Source organism: Ovis canadensis, chromosome 18 (assembly GCF_042477335.2).
Source record: "Ovis canadensis isolate MfBH-ARS-UI-01 breed Bighorn chromosome 18, ARS-UI_OviCan_v2, whole genome shotgun sequence".
Classification (NCBI taxonomy): Eukaryota; Metazoa; Chordata; class Mammalia; order Artiodactyla; family Bovidae; genus Ovis; species Ovis canadensis.
The window spans coordinates 57,626,538-57,649,805 of NC_091262.1; the positions used below are offsets into that span (position 1 = coordinate 57,626,538).

General features: G+C 39.0%; 1 protein-coding gene across 6 annotated transcripts in view; it reads left to right on the forward strand.

The window, feature by feature from the left end:
- The window catches only part of NPAS3 (neuronal PAS domain protein 3), a 962,475-nt gene that overhangs the window by 735,795 nt on the left and 203,412 nt on the right, over nt 1–23,268 (forward strand). The window lies entirely within an intron of this gene.

Genomic DNA, 23,268 nt, shown 5'->3' on the forward strand with positions numbered 1-23,268 from the left:
AAATTTTCCATCTGCCACATCTAATGAGGTATGTCCTCCCAAAACTTGAACTTTGTATCACTGCAGTTTACCTAAGCACCAAGCTTTCCGTCTCAGCAAATTGTCCTGACTCTTCTGTAGGGAAAATACATAACAGACACTTTTACCTGGAGATAATGTCACTGCCAGAAGGAGAAAAAGAGCAATCTCTGGACTAGGGACTTCTGCTTGGGTATGTGAAAGTGAAAGTCACTCAGTCATGTCCAACTCTTTGTGAGCCCATGGACTATAAAGTCCATGGAATTCTCCAGGTCAGAATACTGCAGTGGGTATTCTTTACCGCCTCCAGGGGGATCTTCCCAACTCAGGGATCAAACCCAGGTCTTCCACATTGCAGGCAGATTCTTTACCAGCTGAGTCACCAGGGAAGCCCAAGAATACTTTTGAGTGGGTAGGCTATCCCTTCTCCAGCAGATCTTCCTGACCCAAGAATTGAACCGGGGTCTCCTGCATTGCAGGCAGATTCTTTACCAACTCAGCTATTATTTGCACCTTATAAGAACACCGCATGTGTCTTGAGAATTCCTTACCCTCCAAATACTCTTACCAGGAACAGTGTTTCTCACTTTATCTTCACACAATTGTTGTGAGGTAGAAGGAATATATGTTATACTAGTTTTTACATAGAGAGGAAAGTGCAGCTTGCTGTCTGACCTCTGAGAGATCAGAAATTATGTGCAGTTTTAAAATGACATCAACATACCAAGTTCTCTGCATGTCTCTGATAGATTAGATCATGTGTCATCCTTTTGGAGGAGGTGGTCTAGACCACTGACCTCTATAAAACTTATCCTCTTCTGTATTCTCCTCTCCCAAATATTTTTTTCCCAAATAACGAAGGGAAATCAACTTGTATCACACTGACAATCAAGTACAGTTCAGTTCAGTTGCTCAGTCATGCCTGACGCTTTGCGACCCCATTAATCGCAGCACGCCAGACCTCCCTGTCCATCACCATCTCCCGGAGTTCACTCAGACTCATGTCCATTGAGTCCGTGATGCCATACAGCCATCTCATCCTCTGTCGTCCCCTTCTCTTCCTGCCCCCAATCCCTCCCAGCATCAGAGTCTTTTCCAATGAGTCAACTCTTCGCATGAGGTGGCCAAAGTACTGGAGCTTTAGCATCATTCCTTCCAAAGAAATCCCAGGGTTGATCTCCTTCAGAATGGACTGGTTGGATCTCCTTGCAGTCCAAGGGACTCTCAAGCGTCTTCTCTAACACAAAAGCATCAGTTATTCAGTGCTCAGCCTTCTTCACAGTCCAACTCTCACATCCATACATGACCACAGGAAAAACCATAGCCTTGACTAGACAGACCTTTGTTGGCAAAGTAATGTCTCTGCTTCTGAATATACTATCTAGGTTGGTCATAACTTTTCTTCCAAGGAGTAAGCGTCTTTTAATTTCATGGCTGTAGTCACCATCTGCAGTGATTTTGGAGTCCAAAAAAATAAAGTCTGACACTGTTTCTACTGTTTCCCCATCCATTTCCCATGAAGTGATGAGACCGGATGCCATGATCTTCGTTTTCTGAATGTTGAGCTTTAAGCCAACTTTTTCACTCTCCTCTTTCACTTTCATCAAGAGGCTTTATAGTTCCTCTTCACTTTCTTCCATAAGGGTGGTGTCATCTGCATATCTGAGGTGATTGATATTTCTCCCAGCAGTCTTGATTCCAGCTTGTGTTTCTTCCAGCCCAGTGTTTCTCATGATGTACTCTGCATAGAAGTTAAATAAGCAGGGTGACAATATACAGCCTTGACATACTCCTTTTCCTATTTGGAACCAGTCTGTTGTTCCATGTCCAGTTCTAACTGTTGCTCCCTGACCTGCATACAGATTTCTCAAGAAGCAGGTCAGGTGGTCTGATATTCCCATCTCTTTCAGAATTTTCCACAGTTTATTGTGATCCACACAGTCAAAGTCTTTGGCATAGTCAATAAAGCAGAAATAGATGTTTTTCTGGAACTCTCTTGCTTTTTCGATGATCCAGTGGATGTTGGCAATTTGATCTCTGGATCCTCTGCCTTTTCTAAAACCAGCTTGAACATCAGGGAGTTCACGGTTCAAATATTGATGAAGCCTGGCTTAGAGAATTTTGAGCATTACTTTACTAGCATGTGAGATGAGTGCAATTGTGCAATAGTTTGAGCATTCTTTGGCATTGCCTTTCTTTGGGATTGGAATGAAAACGGACCTTTTCCAGTCCTGTGGCCACTGCTGAGTTTTCCAAATTTGCTGGCATATTGAGCACAGCACTTTCACAGCATCATCTTTCAGGATTTGAAACAGCTCAACTGGAATGCCATCACCTCCACTAGCTTTGTTCATAGTGATGCTTTCTAAGGCCCGCCTAACTTCACATTCCAGGATGTCTGGCTCTAGATGAGTGATCACACCATCGTGATTATCCAGGTCATGAAGATCTTTTTGTCCAGTTCTTCTGTGTATTCTTGCCATCTCTTCTTAATATCTTCTGCTTCTGTTAGGTTCATACCATTTCTGTCCTTTATCAAGCCCATCTTTGCATGAAATGTTCGCTTGGTTTCTCTAATTTTCTTGAAGAGATCTCTAGTCTTTCCCATTCTGTTGTTTTCCTCTAATTCTTTGCATTGATCGCTGAAGAAGGCTTTCTTATCTCTTCTTGCTGTTCTTTGGAACTCTGCATTCAGATGCTTATATCTTTCCTTTTCTCCTTTGCTTTTCACCTCTTTTCTTTTCACAGCTATTTGTAAGGCCTCCCCAGACAGCCATTTTGCTTTTTTGCATTTCTTTTCCATGGGGATGGTCTTGATCCCTGTCTCCTGTACAATGTCACGAACCTCATTCCATAGTTCATCAGGCACTCTATCTATCAGATCTAGGCCCTTAAATCTATTTCTCACTTCCACTGTATAATCATAAGGGATTTGATTTAAGTCATACCTGAATGGTCTAGCGGTTTTCCCTACTTTCTTCAATTTGAGTCTGAATTTGGTAATAAGGAGTTCATGATCTGATCCACAGTCAGCCCCTGGTCTTGTTTTTGTTGACTCTATAGAGCTTCTCCATCTTTGGCCGCAAAGAATATAATCAATCTGATTTTGGTGTTGACCATCTGGTGATGTCCATGTGTAGAGTCTTCTCTTGTGTTGTTGGAAGAGGGTGTTTGCTATGACCAGTGCATTTTCTTGGCAAAACTCTATTAGTCTTTGCCCTGCTTCATTCCGCATTCCAAGGCCAAATTTGCCTGTTACTCCAGGTGTTTCTTGACTTCCTACTTTTGCATTCCAGTCCCCTATAATGAAAAGGACATCTTTTTGGGGTGTTAGTTCTAAAAGGTCTTGTAGGACTTCATAAAACTGTTCAACTTCAGTTTCTTCAGTGTTACTGGTTGGGGCATAGACCTAGATAACTGTGATATTGAATGGTTTGCCTTGGAGACGAACAGAGATCATTCTGTTGTTTTTGAGATTGCATCCAAGTACTGCATTGCGGACTCTTTTGTTGACCATGATGGCTACTCCATTTCTTCTGAGGGATTCCTGCCCGCAGTAGTAGATATAATGGTCATCTGAGTTAAATTCACCCATTCCAGTCCATTTTAGTTCGCTGATTCCTAGAATGTCGATGTTCACCCTTGCCATCTCTTGTTTGACCACTTCCAATTTGCCTTGATTCATGGACCTGACATTCCAGATTCCTATGCAGTATTGCTCTTTACAGCATTGGATCTTGCTTCTATCACCAGTCACATCCTCAACTGTATATTGTTTTTGCTTTGGCTCCATCCCTTCATTCTTTCTGGAGTTATTTCTCAACTGATCTCCAGTAGCATATTGGGCACCTAAAGACCTGAGGAGTTCCTCTTTTGGTATCCTATCATTTTGCCTTTTCCTACTGTTCATGGGGTTCTCAAGGCAAGAATACTGAAGTGGCTTGCCATTCCCTTCTCCAGTGGACCACATTCTGTACTCTATCAAGTACAGTTATAGATTGATAGGTATTTATCATATAAGACCCTTGAAAATTGCTGAAAGGAACGTGAAGAAGTTTGAAATGGGACTCTTGTATTTGAGAGCTCAAAACTTCAATGGAAAAACAAGACATGGACATGTTGAATTTAAGAAGGGATGCAGAGGCTGGTGTGATTGAGGGCTGGTTGACTCAATGCTTTGGGAGTTTAGAGGAAAGAAAGAACGTGGTTGGCTAAATGGAGGGGGAGAAGTAGGATGTAACCAGGCTGTGACAAATGAGTAGAATCAGTTGGCAGAAGGGCAGCTGGGTGGGGACAGTGCGTGAGTGAATTCTAGAGATGGGGGTTGGACAAGGTATTGTGGGCAGACAGCAAATAGGTGAAATATGAATAAGAATTTGCATAGAGATGAGGTGGGAAATCCTTTCAAGGAGGTGAACTAGGGAGTCTCAAATGTCAAGAGGTCTTGTTTTGATGGGAATATAGTAACTGTTTAAGAATGTTTTGAGTAGGAGAATAATACTGAGATGCTACTGTGAGCTAAACTGGCCATGCTCTCTTAGACCTCCATGTTTTACAAATATTGGAATGTTTGCCTCAAATCTCATCCCCTCACCTCTTCTAGTAAATTCCTATGTATTCTTCAAAAACACACTCAGTGTTGTAAAATCTTGGCAGACTTTCCCAAGGAAAGTTTGTTCCTCATACTTTAATTCCCACAGCTAAAGATACAGGTCCTATAAAATAAAGCTCACAGGATATCCTCCTTACATTCCCCATTCATAGCAGTGGTGCTGGCACTTGGATGGACTTATTCTCAAACTGTGTGCTCCATTGAGAGAAATTAACAGTGCCACCTATCGTATATTGAGTGTTTGCTTTGTACCAGGCATTGTATTTGGAGAAGGCAATGGCACCCCACTCCAGTACTCCTGCCTGGAAAATCCCATGGACGGAGGAGCCTGGTAGGTTGCAGTCCATGGGGTCGCTGAGGGTCGGACACAACTAAGTGACTTCACTTTCACTTTTCACTTTCAAGCATTGGAGAAGGAAATGGCAACCCACTCCAGTGTTCTTGCCTGGAGAATCCCAGGGATGGGGGAGCCTGGTGGGCTGCCATCTATGGGGTCGCACAGAGTCGGACACAACTGAAGCGACTTAGCAGCAGCAGCAGCAGGCAATGTATTAGATGTTTTATGCGCTCAGTCATGTCTGACTCTTCAGGACTCTATGGACTCCCACCGCGCTCCTCTGTCCATGGGATTTTCCAAGCAAGAATACTGGAGTGGGTTGCCATTCCTCCTCCAGCGGATCTTCCCAACCCAGGGACCTGTGTGTCCTGTATCTCCTGCACTGCAGTCGGATTATTTTACCACTGAGCCACTGGGGCTTCCCTTACATATGTTACCTCTAATCTTCTCAACCCTTCAACAAGCTACATATTAAACCATGTTAGAGCTGAAGAAATTAAGTTTTGCTCAAAATCACATAGTTACTTTCAGTGATGTTGGCCTGCAAAGCCCATTCTCTTTGCTTTTCCAAGTTATTTGTTCCATCTTTTAAAGGCTTACAGCATCTATTACAGGAGGTCAGTACATGGGAAATGTCCAACACATGTTTTTGAATGAAAGAAAGAAAAATGCCCTAGGGAATATTATCAACGGGTAGAAAATGTAAGTCCAGAGATCTTTAGTTGGGTGTAAAGAGCCTTGATGCTGTCATCTACCAATGCATCCAGTTTTGGTGAGATTGCTGACCCCAAACAGCCCAGAGTGCAGCTTTCTGCAGCATGAGTGCTCAGAAGCCTCACACTTTTGCCAGCTGCCTCCTCCGACTAGGCTCTAGGATCCTCTTTAACACAATGAAGAAACTGGACTAGATAATCTTCAAGTTTTCTTCTACTTTTCGTATTTTAAGATCTGAGAAATTAGCATGTTTAAATAAAATCATATTAAAAGATCACTGACCAGTAGTCCTTGCTTTTTACCCTTCCTGAGAGTTTTTGCAGCAAGGGAGACATTTACCAGTGGAGATGATACAATATTTATTTGACAGAACACTGTACAATGTAGGAGTCTTTGTGGGCAGAGATACTGCTCATCAGTTCAGTTTCACTCCATGGATCTCCCAAAGCTTAGATGCCCCAGCTATGAGCAGCTTGTGTGTAGCATGCTATGCGTACCTCTCTCTGAACACACTTCACCCCACATTGTAGTGATTTATTTTCTTGTCCTGCCCATTACTCTAGGGCATTTTCAGAGGCAAGAATCTTTTGTCTCTGAATGCCACACTTCCAGCATCTGCGTGCTCAGTCGCTTCAGTCATGTCCGACTCTGTGTAACCCCATGGACTGTAGCCCATCAGACTTCTCTATACATGAGGATTCTCAGGCAAGAAAACTGCAGTGGGTTGCCATGCCCTCCTCCAGGGGATCTTCCCAACCCAAGGATTGAACCCGCATCTCTTAATGTCTCTTGCATTGACTGGCGGGTTCTTCACCACCAGCGCATCTGGGAAGTCCCTCCAGTGTATAGTCAGCGCTAAAGTATACTTTGGTTGAGTCAATGAATCTATTCATATATTCTTAAATCTTTTCTAAGACAGGGCCTTAAAATCAGCTTGTTCCACCAATCAATTACCCCTCTGTTCTCCCACAAAAGTTGAAGGGATGCCTTCTTCAAGTCCCTACATCTCTCCTCTGGTTCCTCTGTCAGCCGCATTACCTGCTTTTCTTGGGATCTGAGGGACCCTGAATACAGACCTCAGCCTCCCCCTGCCCTGCCTGGGAGGAAGCATGGGCCCTCTTTAGAACTCAGCCCTGAGCAAGGCTCTCTCAGGTCAGGCCTCCCTTCCACAGGACGGCTGCCTCTTGGCAGCTCAGAGAGAGTTGGAGGCTGTTTTGCCTAGATTTAAATAATATTCTCAATACACTTCATCTTATTAGCAGGTAAAAGCCATTCCAAAATGTGTACAGACCTTCTCTTTGTTCTCTCTGTAAATAGTAGCTGGTATTTCAGGGTGAGAGGGGAAGGGGGAGCGTAGGCAGTAAGGAGAAGACACAGAGGCTTCCAGAAAGCAGGAAGAGCAAAGGCTTGAGTTCTAGAATGAACATAGAAGAGAACTGTTCCATTTGCATTAACAGACCATCTGAAAGCTGAGAAGAAACCTTGTTATTCCGGGTGACCCTTTAGAAATTAGGAAAACTACGTATTTCCCTCTGGGTTTTTTCCTCAAAGGTGAATTTCTTTGGATCTGTGCTTGATCGATGACAGCGTTGGAGTCTAGAACTTCACGGTGATTGTGAAGCAGTAGCTTTGCTTTCCCTGTTTGGAATCCTTTATCATAAAATGTATGTTGTATGCCTCATTTGCTATAAAATCTATTTTATTGTGGTACTTAATTAATGATCACTTCGACCATGTGTGGCAGGTAGCCAAAATGTATCCTCTCTGCCTTTTCTGTTTTAACTGCTGGTGTTTGAGAAAAGCAGATTAGGTAAAAACATATCAATCTGCCATGTCTATTAAGACACTGGAGAAATTGGCTATGATTTCTTCTTAAATTATATATTAAGGACTTCTAAAAATATATTGTTTATTTTGAATACCAAAATAATATGCTGTGAAATTCAGTTATATATTTACCATCCAGATTATAACATAGGCACATAAAATTTTAAGTTATTTTATGTTTGATAGTGATTCGAATGAGAGAGAAAGAATGGAAAGAAGGAAGAGGCAGAGATACGGAAAGGAAGAAAGTGAGAAAAAAGAGGGAAAGAAAATGTTAATACCTAGATTTTTCAATCAGCTGTACTTCTAAGTAGATTTTAAGGGATTCCAGCATTGAATTCTATACAGATAGTAGGACATGTTTATGCCTAATGGAAAAGCTTCATTAGCACCTTATATTGGTACCAATGTAGAAGTCTAACATATCTTTCTTTCTCAAAGAGCTTGAACAAGGAAACCGAAGAGAAATAGACTGTTCTAGCCCTCTCCAAATCTTTTGTGACTTGCATTCTGTGGTGAGACCAGCCGAGAGTCTCACTGCCAGTGATAGCAGGGTTCAGTTCGCAGCCCATAAATATGGAAAGTGTGGTTTGTCACTTGTATTTGTTTTACACTTACAAATTAGGAGACGTATTTACTGTAAACAGAGTTAGCATCCAGAGGTTTCAAAGCTAAGAATATGCACGTTTGAAATGCCTTTGCCTTATTTATGCTGTGGCTACCACATTTGTATAAACAGAAAATTACTGCATTCATGCTTTATTACTTCTTCTTTTGTACCACAGCCTTGACCCCAGTCATCATAAATTGAGAAATAGTGGGGAACTAATGGAGACAGATGGGAATATGGCTTGCCATTTACTCAAATTGGTAAAGTAATTAACCTCAAGGTGCTGGTTTGCAAGAAAAATTGTTGGAATATCTCAGGACGTCGGTAAACAGACTCCTGCTTTAACCAGTTCTGACAACTGCATCATAAACTAGACTTATTCTGTTCAATTGACCTGTCAACGTCTTGAGTCCAAATAAAGATTTGTATTACAATGCACTTGCTGAGAAGTGGGAGAACAGGCTGCTGTTTCTTTGCAAATGGGTGGCTGTTCTCTCCCTGCTCGATGGGAGCTGGACTGTCATAGATTCATTCTTCAGCCATTATATTCCTTAGAAATCTTCCATTACTGATTGTGTGACAGCTTCGTGACAGCAGATGGTAGTCATTTGGCTCCAGAAAATGAAGTGAAAAAACATGGGCCAGGCTGGCTGGGCTCATTTAGAACAGCAAAGGACAGAGGCCAGATCTAGATTTTATTTATTGGGGGATGTCCTGTAATGAAGCCAGAGCTGTGTTGGTGGCATGTTGTTCCCTACAGATTGGGGGGTGGGACTGGACGTCCGCAGATTATTATATAAATCAAAGGTGGTCTTGTGAATAGAGTTGTTTGGCCAAAGCAGTTCAGTATATTCCTTTTGAGAGCCGACAGATTTCATTTGTTCTGAACAGGCCTCTCTCCCTCTGTGTCCTTGTGTCTCTCCATCTCCTCTGCACTCTTTCCTGGGAATAGCATTTAGTTTCCTCTTTTCCACATTACTGGCTGTGAGCTGTTTTCACAGCAATGAGTTCCATCTTCCTTTGTAGCTTCTTCATGTTTGGCTGAGTAACTGGGAGAGGTTTGACTCATTAAAGCTCGTATGGCTGCTGTCCATTTCATGTATGTCAGTTTGCAGTGAAAGAAGTCATTTAAAAAGAAAAAGAAAAACTTCTTCATGATATCACCATAAAATTTACCTGGAACATGTGGGTCATGGGACTATAAAGGATAATTTTCATCTGAAGTAAATGCACTCATGATAGAAAAAAACTAAGTTTTGAAGAAAACCCAGGTAACATGAAAGAGCCCTGGATTATCATGTTGTCTTTCCTTATGCATACACACCTGTGGGAATATATTCACAAGATGAGCAAACCCTCCGTTATTAATTCCGCCCCAGGAGGGCAAGTCTTGCTTGAGAATCCCCTGACTCTGGATGCTGTGTCAGGCACAGAGGTGGGAACTATTCTTGCCCTGGGTTACCTCTGAGCCAACCAGCATCAGTCTTTCTACTTGGTGGTCATCTGAAAAGATTCAAAAGAATTTGTTCTCTCAAAAGGTAGACAGCTATCTGCCCTGAATAAGAGTCTTTTGTGTAGCCTCGTTTAGAAGAAGAGGGACTAAGTCATTTCTCGTTTACTTGTTTTCAAATTTTCTTTTTCTCAAACCCTCTCTGGAAAGCTATAGGATTCTTCATTTAAAAACAAACGCCATCCTTGCTTCATGCAAAGTTGTCTGTACATTGAAAATTGGTTTCTCTTAATTTTTTTTTTTTTTTGCAATCTCTGGGATTAAAAAATACAAACTAAGACAAACTGGAGGTCAGGTTCATTAAAATGCTGTTACTTGCTGAGTGACTCTGAAGGTCTTTCTCTTGAATGATGGGTTATCACTGTTGAACTCAGCAGGAGACATATTCTCCCTTCTTCTCAGGGAATCTTCCTATGAGACACATTCATCTTGATTGGAGTTGCCTTTATCCAGACCCATTGCCTAGTCCTAGGTGCCTTTTCCAAAGAAGAGTGAATGCTCACATTTCAATTTTTCTATCCTGCCCAAATCTCTTAATCCATTCTTTCAACTCTGCCAAGACTGGAATCCTTAGCCTTCTAAATATGTCTGTCTTGCTTTGACTTTGCATTTTTGGTTTCACGTAATAGTTGCATGTGTGTGTATAAACAGTTTTGATACACCAACATGCTGTTTTCATCTGATCAAGTATCTAAAATCTAGTGCTTAACAATCAAGGTAAAATCTCAAGACAAACAGTAGGCTCTGAAGAAGAAGCCATGAATTCAAGGTGGCCCACTAAGTATGAATTCCAAAGTTATATAGTTGCATATGTCCCGCTACTACATATTTAAAAATATGCATTTTTGGCATTGAGACTTTATCATAAGTTAACTTCAAATTGAAAGCTACATAGGTGACAATTCATAGTTTTCAAGTCTGTGTTTTGTGGCTGATGAGCATAATATGAAATGATTGATGACCTCACTGACTGCATAAAAATGATTTCGGGGTATCTTACACTGGTGCCTATTTCCATCATTAAATTAACCATGAGTTAATGTGTGATTGTTAAAGAAAACACAAGGCAGCATTTTGCAGTAATAGTTAATGGATTAGAATGGCATTAAATATTTTCCTCTTGGCAGACATAACATTTTATAGTTTGGCTTTAAAATAAAGGGTATTTTATATACACTGCCATTTCATCCAGTTATTTCTCAGACATTGGCACCTCTATTGGCTAGTTCAAACTTTATGTCATCAGCAGAAGAAAGTACATTTAACTTATTGTAATGTAATATTAGACAAATGTTTTTCACAGTCAATAGAAGCCATGAAAAATGAGAGTAAACCCAGTCTTATATGGGCACCTTTCTGCATTTTTTGCAAATCTCTGTCTGTCTGTTATGTTTGTGTCTGTATTTGCTCCCTAACCGGTGAGAAGTCGAACAGTTTAAATCCATTTGTACCTGAATTGTTTTATCCTGTTTTAAAACATTTTAATTTATAATCAGACAAGAAGAACAGATGTAAGAGTTGTAATTTAATCATTTTATTGCTATCTTTGTATATTTTGAAGAATTAGGTATTGTACTCATGGGAAGTCGTATTTTATGCCTAGTTGGAAAAATGAATAATGTAATAATATGCAAAATGTAAAGTTTTAGAACTTCACTACTGAGTAAGGCATATAAACTAATGATCTGGTTTAGGTCCCCTGTGCACCATAATAAATATGGACTAAATTTGTCATTATAGCTTTAGACAGAGGTTTCAGGCAACAGATTTAATTAAATCCTTTTTTAATATTCATACTTCTAAACTGCATAATTCCCTTCCACTGTAAAACTGAGCGCTATATTAAAACAAACAAAAACGGCAGATTACTAAATGGATATTAGCGTGAAGTCAATAAGCATTTAATTCTGGAGAGAACTCAGTGAGGGAAGAGGAAACTTCACGGAGCTTGCTCAGGAGATCTGGGCTCAGATCTGTGAAGCTTGTACACAGAGGCTTTCTTCTGTTTTTATACTAACTTTTGTAAGGGAGGTTAATTAGTTATTTGTGGATTTCAGAAAGGACACAGGGACAATATGCAGGCCTTTTGTTGGCCATTGAAGAGTGATGATTAATGAAAAATATAATTCAGACTCTGTGAAGAAAACATTGATGACGCTGTGGAAGTCCAGAATATCTAGATACTGATAGCTTTTAGCTAGGTTAAATAATAAAGTCCATTACCCCGTCTTTTCCTTTCTGTGAACCATAGCAGGGACCAGAATTCCCCCCAGTAACTATAATGTCTCCTCCTAGATATTATCACAGAGCAAATCTGGATGTTTATATCTCCTTTTTGGTGATTAAAATAATATTCTGAATGTTTTCATTGGAGTATTTCTTCTGTGGAAGGTCATATTATCCACAGAATAACTAAATATTAAATTTTTGGAAGAACTGTCTGACTAGTGTCATTAGCTTATTTGTGACCATCTATATTAAATAACCAAATCCAGCTCCACTTCCCCAAAGTCAAATTACCTATGGAATTTGTAAGTCTGCTTCAAAGCTGATTAAGTATTCCTTTACTATATTTTATCCACCTCTCCTGGATTTTTTTCTAGACACTACTTCTGCCCCTTTACTAACTTTCTCCATACCCACCAAATTGTAAGTTCACTGTCCTAATCATCTTTCTTTGTATCGCTGGTGCTTGGCAGATTTGGAATCAACAAGTGTAGACTTAATGAATGGAATTGTATAGCACTGAATCAATACCACTGTGAAATTTTATATCATAATGAATCATGTAAAGCAGCTAATCTAACCTCCAAATTATATGGATTACAATACTGTGGGTTAGAGTTTGGTTGACTTGTCCATGGTTATATAAACAATGACTAGTTAAGGACAGCAGAGAAATTGGTGACAACTTTATTAGACACAAGAGATGTAAAGAAAAATAATTCATATTCTCTGCCCTAAAATAGTTCACTAGTCCACTAATAAGATAATATAAGCGCAGAAACAATTAAAAAACAATTAAAGACAATTCCAAATAATATAAGATTAAAAATCAAAATATAGACTTTAGAGTTAAGCCATCTAAACTATTAAACAGGGAGGAAAACCGCAACGGAAGTTGACCTATCTAGGGAAGGTTTCATGGTCAGTGGTCGTGATTTTAGCTGGACCTTGAAAGATAGGAGAGCTGAGCCATGAGCACTGTGTTCTGGCGTAAGCTTTGACCTTTTCAGAAGGTTTTGCAAAGAAGCTATGGGAGAATAGAAGCATGCTATGCTTCTATCCCAGCCAGTACCCCTCCTGGCTCTGTTGGCTGGCACTCAAGGAGAGAAGTGAATACTCTCTTTTCTTACTACCCTATATGGATCCAGTTCAGAGAAACTGACTATCCACTCTGAATTTTTGTCGTGAAACAAGTTCACAGTTGATAATATGGTCCTGAAGTCAGGAGAAATGGATTCATTTTCATTTTCTAGGACTACCTTTGAAGTTGTTGAGGGAGGATAATTATTTTCCCTCTTCAAAGTATTTTCTCACATCATTTTCCTGGAAATGACAGTCGAGCAGTGCCCCAGGTTGGCAAATCCAACCTTAGTTTGATAAATGCAATTCTGAACATAGCCCTGATTCACTGTTAGTTTCCATAGCTCAGAAAGCTTTGCAAAGTGAATTGTCACATATTTTTGGCAAACCACTTTTTCCTTCAACTTTAGAACCAAAAGAGAAAAGAGATGGTCCAAGAATTATTTCAAACTAGAAAACCAGCTTGGAGATGAAGATCCCATTTAATTTAGTGTCCTTAATTTGAGTGAAAAAATAAAGACATCTGGGCTCTTAATGACAGTTTTCCACTTTGCTTGAGACAGACACAGGTACACTTAGAAACCAAACCAAGGGCATTTTCTCTGGAACCAGGTGAATATGTGTGCTAAAATACTACAGTTTTTCTTACAAAGTAAGTTAGATTTCATACTTTGTTTTAAAAATATTTACTAATTTTTAATTACTAGATTAAAAATCTAGTAATCTTTGAAACAAAGTTGCCCCTAAATTAAAGCAAAATTTGATCTCTTCACATTTACCTGAGCCTGAGCACTTCTGCCTCCAACTAAGAGTAACAGGGTCTGGGATTTACCTTCCACCTGAAAAAACAGAAAAGAGGCAAAATTACTTTCCAGGTTCCTGGAGATCAGGAAGGACGGTGATTCCTGAGAGACAGGAAACAAAAGTGAACCCTACAATTACTTGTTTACAGAAACTAGGTCTCTGGAAGAGCCTGGAGGATCGCCCTGAGTTTAAGAAACAGAACTGAGAGGGTGTAGAGACCTGGATGACTGGAATTCACAGGGCATAGAACCAGAGATGAGAGAGATGCACAGAAAGAGAAGTCTAGAAATTTGTAGAGTGGTATCCTTAAGCATTCAGCTGAACACTGCTTATGCTTGCGTATGAATAAAGCAAGCCAAGGATGTGGCGAGAACTGTCTAAGAAAGAACTAGAGGTAACAGTGCCCAGTATTCAAATAGGACTGAAAACATTCCTGTTTCCCCTAGCCTGACTGGAAACTATCAAGACTCACAGAACATTCAGTAGAGTATACATAAGGAAAGTGATTCCTTAGTAGGAAATAATTAATCCCACTCTGAGCATTGTTCCAGTCCCACCTAACAAATCTTAAAAGCAAGACCCAAAAGCATCAAATTGTTTCTAACTTACTTAACTGCATCCCAGAAAAAAATGTTGGTAATATTTATAGAAATACAGGTATACCCATGACCCAGCAATGTAAAATTCACAATGTCACATCCAGTCAAAAATACCAGACATGGAAAGAAGCAAAGAAATATAGTCCGCAACAAATAAGTAAATCAATTAAAATCTATGAACAACTGACACACAGATGTCAAAATCAGGCGATAAGAACATTAAAGTGGTTATTATTACTCTATTCCAAATATTCAAAAAGTTAGTAGAGAAATGGGAGATATAAAAGAAACCTAAATATAACTTCTTCACATCAAAACTGCAATGTGGATAAGATTAACAGTAAATTAGACATTGCAGAATAAAATATTAGGAATTGGAAAACATAGCAATAGAAACTAAAATGAAAGAGAAAGAAGAGACTTGTAAAAATGGAATGAGGATCATTAAGCTTGGGGACAACTTATATACAATATACAATTAAGTCCCTTAATATAATGTATTAAGTCCCTTAATATACAATTAAGTCCCTGAAGGAGATGAGAGAAGGAAGAATGAAAAAATATTACAAAAAATAATGACTGAAAAATTTCCAAATTGGATGAAAACCTATAGACTGACATCCAGCGGCCCAGTGAATTCCAATCACAAAAACATGAGGAAAACTATACCAAGACACACTATAATTGCTCAAAACCTGTGGCAGAATAAGTATTAAAAAACAGTCTGAGAAAGAATATCCAAAAAAGAAAAAAAGCAGAGGCAGTGGACTTTAATGTGTTTTTTTTTAAATTTACTAACTTATTTTTGGCGGTGTTGGGTCCTTGTTGCTGCCCAGGCTTTCTTTAGCTGAAGCGAGCAGGGGCTGCTCGATAGTTGCAAGTATGCAGGCTTCTCACTCTGGGGCTTCTCTAGAGCACAGGCTCTAGGGCACAGGCACAATAGCTGTGGCACACAGGCTTAGCTGCTCTGCAACGTATGAAACCTTTCTAGATCAAGGATCAAACCTTTGTCTCCAGCATTGGCAGGCAGACATTGTAACACTAAACCACCAGGAAAGCCAGAGGTCAGCTATATACACAGAAGAATAAATATAAGGATAAGAACATATTTCTCATGTGAATCATCATCTTTAAAACACAGGAAGTAAAATGTCATCAACCTAGAATTCTATACCCAGTGTAATGATACCCAGATATATTTAAAACAGAATGAACAACACCAGAAATAGCAACATGCGTAAATATATAACATTTTTTCCTGAATATTTAAATCTCTTTAAAAGACTGCTTGAGCGAAAAATAATTGCAATGTAGTGTGGAATTTATAGCATATATAAAAATACTAGCTTTGAAAAACCAGCACAAATTTCAGGAAGGGAGAAAAGAGGTATACTATTGAAAGCCTCTTTTACGTGAACTTGTATACTGTCACTTGAAGGTAGGCTTGATAAGTTGATGTGTGTGCTATAAACTCTAAAAAAATACAAAAATAACAAAACAAAGAATTATAGCTAATAAATCAACAAAAGAGATAAAGTAGAATCATAAATACACCAGTTAATCCACAAGAAGGCAGAAAAAGACGAAGGAGGGAACAAAGTGAAGATGAGAAAAATAGAAGATGAATGGCAAGATGATGGATCTAAACCTAACCATATCAATAATCACATTTAATGTACATAGTTTTTAAAGAGTAGAGATTATCACATTGGATAAGAAAGCAAGACCCAACTATATGGTGCTTATAAGACACACACTTCAAATATAAAACCAAAATAGATTATAAGTAAAAATATGAAAAAGATATACTATGCTAACACTATTAAAAGAAATATCATAAAAAGTAGATTTTAGAACAGAAAAATATGACCATGGGTAAAGATCTTTCATAATGAAAAAGAGATAATTTCATAAGAGGAGAAAACAGTCCAAAATACAGATATAGTTAATTACAGAGCTTCAAAATATATAAAGCACAACTGACAGAAGTACACAGAAAAATAAACAAATCCACATTACAGCTGGAGATTTTGATACTTCTTCCTCATAGACAGAAAATCAGTACAGACACAGAAGATTTAAAAAACACTATCAGCCAACTTGACCTAATTGACACATATTTTTTTTAAAAAACCTCCACTCAAGGATAGTAGAATACACATTCTTTTCAAGTACACAGAGAATATTTATCAAAATAAACCATACTCAAATCCATAAAACAAAAAATTTTTAAAAGATTTAAATCATATAAAGCATATTCTTTGAACACAAGAAAGTTAAATCAGATATCTTTAACAGAAAGACCTTTAGAAAAGTCTCAGATATTTGGAAACTGAATAGCATGCTTCAAAATAGCACATGGTTTAAAGAAAAAAGCAAAAGGAAGATTAAAATGTATTATAAATGAATGTGAAGTCAAGTGGGCCTTAGAAAGCATCACTATGAACAAAGCTAGAGGAGATGATGGAATTCCAGTTGAGCTATTCCAAATCCTGAAAGATGATGCTGTGAAAGTGCTACACTCAATATGCCAGCAAGTTTGGAAAACTCAGCAGTGGCCACAGGACTGGAAAAGGTCCACTTTCATTCCAATCCCAAAGAAAGGCAAAGCCAAAGAATGCTCAAACTATCACACAATTACACTCATCTCACACGCTAGTAAAGTAATGCTCAAACTTCTCCAAGCCAGGCTTCAATAGTACGCAAACTGTGAATTTCCAGATGTTCAAGCTGAATTTAGAAAAGGCAGAGGAACCAGAGATCAAATTGCCAACATCTGCTGGATCATCAAAAAAGCAAGAGAGTTCCAGAAAAACATCTATTTCTGCTTTCTTGGCTATGCCAAAGCCTTTGACTGTGTGGATCACAATAAACGGTGGAAAATTCTGAAAGAGATGGGAATACCAGACCACCTGACCTGCCTCTTGAGAAACCTATATGCAGGTCAGGAAGCACCGGTTAGAACTTGACGTGGAACAACAGACTGATTCCAAATAGGAAAAGGAGTACGTCAAGGCTGTATATTGTCACCTTGCTTACTTAAATTATATGCAGAGTACATCATGAGAAGTGCTAGGCTGGAAGAAGCACAAGCGGGAATCAAGATTGCTGGGTGAAATATCAATAACCTCAGATATGCAGATGACACCACCCTTATGGCAGAAAGTGAAGAGGAACTAAAAAGCCTCTTGATGAAAGTGAAATTGGAGAGTGAAAAGGTTGGCTTAAAGCTTAACATTCAGAAAACTATCATGGCTTCTGATAGTCTTTCCTATCACTTCATGGGAAATAGATGGGGAAACAGTAGAAACAGTGTCAGACTTTATTTTGGGGGGTCCAAAATCACTGCAGATGGTGATTGCAGCCATGAAATTAAAAGGCACTTACTCCTTGGAAGGAAAGTTATGACCAACCTAAATACCATATTAAAAAGCAGAGACATTACTTTGCCAACAAAGGTCCGTCTAGTCAAGGCTATGGTTTTTTCCAGTGGTCATGTATGGATGTGAGAGTTGGACTGTGAAGAAGGCTGAGTGCCAAAGAATTGATGTTTTTGAACTGTGGTGTTGGAGAAGACTCTTGAGAGTCCCTTGGACTGCAAGGAGATCCAACCAGTCCATTCTAAAGGAGATCAGCCCTGGGTGTTCTTTGGAAGGATTGATGCTAATGCTGAAACTCCAGAACTTTGGCCACCTCATGCAAAGAGTTGACTCATTGGAAAAGACTCTGATGCTGGTAGGGATTGAGGGCAGGAGCAGAAGGGGATGACAGAGGATGAGATGGCTGGATGGTATCACCTACTTGATGGACGTGAATTTGAGTGAACTCCGGGAGTTGTTGACGGACAGGGAGGCCTGGCATGCTGCAATTCATGGGGTCGCAAAGAGTCAGACACGACTGAGCGACTTGAACTGAACTGAACTGATAGTCTATTAAATGTACAATAACATTATATCTGAAAAAAAGTTAAAAAATACTTTACTGCTTAAAAGAAAACATGCTGGCCATCCTTTTAGCCTCCAGAGTCATAGTGGTAACATCAAAGATCACTGATCACAGTTCATGATAGCACATATAAAAATAATGAAAAGTTTTGAAATATTGCCAGAATTATTAAATGTGACTACTACTACTAAGTCGCTTCAGTCGTGTCCAACTCTGTGCGACCCCATAGACAGCAGCCCACCAGGCTCCCCCATCCGTGGGATTCTCCAGGCAAGAACACTGGAGTGGGTTGCCATTTCACACAGAGGCACAAGTGAGCAAGTGTAAAAATTAGTATATATTATGTTTGCATTTATACAAAACTCTAGGAATGCAAATTAGCATGTAGTGATAGAACAGTAGTTGCCTGGGGATGAAAGTCAGTGGTCAGGGAGAGGGTGAAAGTAATATGTGACAAAAGGGCCCAGGGAAACTTTGTGGGTAATGGATATATTTATTATTTTCAGTGTGCAGGTTTCACAGGTGTATACACGTGTCAAACTTGTCCAACCAAAACGTTGATTACTTTTTTAACTTAAAATATTTCATACAATTGGTGCCAGTTTTTATCCCTGTGTTGATAGTCTGTCCAATATAAAATAGACGTGAAAACACAATGCTTTAAATTAATGGCACTTTATCACCATCAAAAGATATTTATCAATGTTTGCCAGTGTTGCCAATATTATACAGAGATAACATGGTACATATATGTATGTATGATAAGCATCCTCTATTTCTAGTTTTTTAATTTAATTGGAGTACAACTGAATTACAATGTTCTGTTTCAGGTGTGCAACAAAGTGATTTAGTTTTGCATATGTATATTCTTTTTTTCAGATTCTCATATAGAGTACCACAGAATATTGAGTAAAGTTCCATGTGTCATACAGTAGGCCCTTGTTTATTATCTAACTTATATACAGTAGTGTGTATGTGTTAATCCAAAGTTCCTGATTTATCCCTCCTCCTCACATTTCCCCTTTGATAATCTTAAATTTTTCTCATTATCTGTAAATCTGTTTCTCTTTTGTAAATAACTTCATTTGTATCATTGTTTGAAATTAGATCCCACATATGAGCGGTCAGATCAGTTGCTCAGTCGTGTCCGACTCTTTGCGACCCCATGAATCACAGCACGCGAGGCCTCCCTGTCCATCAACAACTCCCAGAGTTCACTCAAACTCACGTCCATCAAGTCAGTGATGCCATCCAGCCATCTCATCTTCTGTTGTCCCCTTATCCTCCTGCCCACAATCCCTCCCAGCATCAGAGTCTTTTCCAATGAGTCAACTCTTTGCATGAGGTGGCCAAAGTTCTGGAGTTTCAGCGTTAGCATCAATCCTTCCAAAGAACACCCAGGGCTGATCTCCTTTAGAATGGACTGGTTGGATCTCCTTGCAGTCCAAGGGACTCTCAAGAGTCTTCTCCAACACCACAGTTCAAAAACATCAATTCTTTGGCTCTCAGCTTTCTTCACAGTCCAGCTCTCACATCCATACATGACCACTGGAAAAACCATAGCCTTGACTATCATATGATATTTGTCTTTCTCTGACTTATTTCACTTATTATGATAATCTCTAGGTCCATTCATGTTGCTGTAAATGGCACTGTTTCATTCATCTTTATGGCTGAGTAATATTCCATGGTATATATGTACAACATCTTCTTTACCCATTTCTCTGTCAGTGGATATTTAGGTTGCTTCCTTGTCTTGACTATTATAAATAGTGCTGCAGTGAACATTGGTGTGTGTGCATTTTTTGAATTACGGTTTTCTCTGGATATATGCCTGGAAGTGTGATTGCTGGATCAGATGGTAGTTCTTTAGTTTTTTTGAGGAACCTCCCTACTGTTTTCTCTAGTGGCTGTTCCAATTTACATTCCCACCAACCGTGTAGGAGGGTTCCCTTTCTCGACATCCTCTCCAGCATTTATTGTTTGTAGATTTTTTTTAATTCTTTTTTTATAAATTTTTATTTTTACTTTATTTTACTTTACAATACTGTATTGGTTTTGCCATACATTGACATGAATCCACCACGGGTGTACATGCGTTCCCAAACATGAAACCCCCTCCCACCTCCCTCCCCATAACATCTCTCTGGGTCATCCCCATGCACCAGCCCCAAGCATGCTGTATCCTGCATCGGACATAGACTGGCGATTCGATTCTTACATGATAGTATACATGTTTCAGTGCCATTCTCCCAAATCATCCCACCCTCTCCCTCTCCCTCTGAGTCCAAAAGTCCGTTATACACATCTGTGTCTTTTTTTGCTGTCTTGCATACAGGGTCGTCATTGCCATCTTTCTAAATTCCATATATATGTGTTAGTATACTGTATTGGTGTTTTTCTTTCTGGCTTACTTCTCTCTGTATAATCGGCTCCAGTTTCATCCATCTCATCAGGACTGATTCAAATGTATTCTTTTTAACGGCTGAGTAATACTCCATTGTGTATATGTACCACAGCTTTCTTATCCATTCATCTGCTGATGGACATCTAGGTTGTTTCCATGTCCTGGCTATTATAAACAGTGCTGCGATGAACATTGGGGTACATGTGTCTCTTTCAATTCTGGTTTCCTCAGTGTGTATGCCCAGAAGTGGGATTGCTGGGTCATAAGGCAGTTCTATTTGCAATTTTTTAAGGAATCTCCACATTGTTCTCCATAGTGGCTGTACTAGTTTGCATTCCCACCAACAGTGTAGGAGGGTTCCCTTTTCTCCACACCCTCTCCAGCATTTATTGCTTGCAGATTTTTGGATCGCAGCCATTCTGACTGGTGTGAAGTGGTACCTCATTGTGATTTTGATTTGCATTTCTCTAATAATGAGTGATGTTTAGCATCTTTTCATGTGTTTGTTAGCCATCCGTATGTCTTCTTTGGAGAAATGTCTATTTAGTTCTTTGGCCCATTTTTTGATTGGGTCGTTTATTTTTCTGGAATTGAGCTGCATAAGTTGCTTGTATATTTTTGAGATTAGTTGTTTGTCAGTTGCTTCATTTGCTATTATTTTCTCCCATTCAGAAGGCTGTCTTTTCACCTTGCTTATATTTTCCTTTGTTGTGCAGAAGCTTTTAATTTTAATTAGATCCCATTTGTTTATTTTTGCTTTTATTTCCAGAATTCTGGGAGGTGGATCATAGAGGATCCTGCTGTGATTTATGTCTGAGAGTGTTTTGCCTATGTTCTCCTCTAGGAGTTTTATAGTTTCTGGTCTTACATTTAGATCTTTAATCCATTTTGAGTTTATTTTTGTGTGCGGTGTTAGAAAGTGATCTAGTTTCATTCTTCTACAAGTGGTTGACCAGTTTTCCCAGCACCACTTGTTATAGAGATTGTCTTTACTCCATTGTATATTCTTGCCTCCTTTGTCAAAGATAAGGTGTCCATATGTGTGTGGATTTACCTCTGGGCTTTCTATTTTGTTCCATTGATCTATATTTCTGTCTTTGTGCCACATTAACAAATTGAAAAATAAAAGCCATATGATTATCTCAATAGATGCAGAGAAAGCCTTTGACAAAATTCAACATCCATTTATGATAAAAACTCTCCAGAAAGCAGGAATAGAAGGAACATACCTCAACATAATAAAAGCTATATATGGCAAACCCACAGCAAACATTATCCTCAATGGTGAAAAATTGAAAGCATTTCCCCTAAAGTCAGGAACAAGGCAAGGGTGCCTACTTTCACCGCTACTATTCAACATAGTTCTGGAAGTTTTGGCCACAGCAATCAGAGCAGAAAAAGAAATAAAAGGAATCCAAATTGGAAAAGAAGAAGTAAAACTTTCACTGTTTGCAGATGACATGATCCTCTACATAGAAAACCCTAAAGACTACACCAGAAAATTACTAGAGCTAATCAATGAATATAGTAAATTTGCAGAATGCAAAATCAACACTCAGAAATCCCTTGCATTCCTATACACTAATAATGAGAAAGTAGAAAAAGAAATTAAGGAAACAATTCCATTCACCACTGCAACGAAAAGAATAAAATACTTAGGAATATATCTACCTAAAGAAACTAAAGACCTATATATAGAAAACTATAAAACCCTGATGAAAGAAATCAAAGAGGACACTAATAGATGGAGAAATATACCATGTTCATGGATTGGAAGAATCAATATAGTGAAAATGAGTATACTACCCAAAGCAATTTACAAAGTCAATGCAATCCCTATTAAGCTACCAGCGATATTTTTCACAGAACTAGAACAAATAATTTCAAGATTTGTATGGAAATACAAAAAACCTCGAATAGCCAAAGCAATCTTGAGAAAGAAGAATGGAACTGGAGGAATCAACTTGCCTGTTTGTAGATTTTTTTTATGGTAGTCATTCTGACCAGTGTAAGGTGATACCTCATTGTAGCTCTGATTTGCATTTCTCTAATAATTAGTGATCAAACCAGGCAATTCTAAAGGAAATCAGTCCTGAATATTCATTGGAAGGATTGATGCTGAAGTTAAAACTTCAATACTTTGGCCCCTGATGTGAAGATTTGACTCATTGGAAAAGACCCTGATGATAGGAAAGATTGAAAGCAGGAGAAGGGAATAACAGAGGATGAGATGGTTGGATGACATCACCGACTTGATGGACATCAGTATGAGCAAGCTCTGGGAGTTGGTGATAGACAGGGAAGCCTGGCGTGCTGCAGTCCATGGGGTCGCAAAGAGTTGAACACTCCTGAGCGACTGAACTGAATAACTAGTGATGTTGATCATCTTTTCATGTGCTTTTCAGCCATCTGTGTGTCTTCTTTGGAGAAATGTCTGTTTAGACCTTCTGCCCATTTCTTGATTGGGTTGTTTTTTCTTTTTTTTTTTTTTTTATCTAGAGCTACATGGGCTGTTTATATATTTTGGAAATTAATCCCTTGTCCGTTGCTTAGTTTGCAAATATTGTCTCCCATTCTGT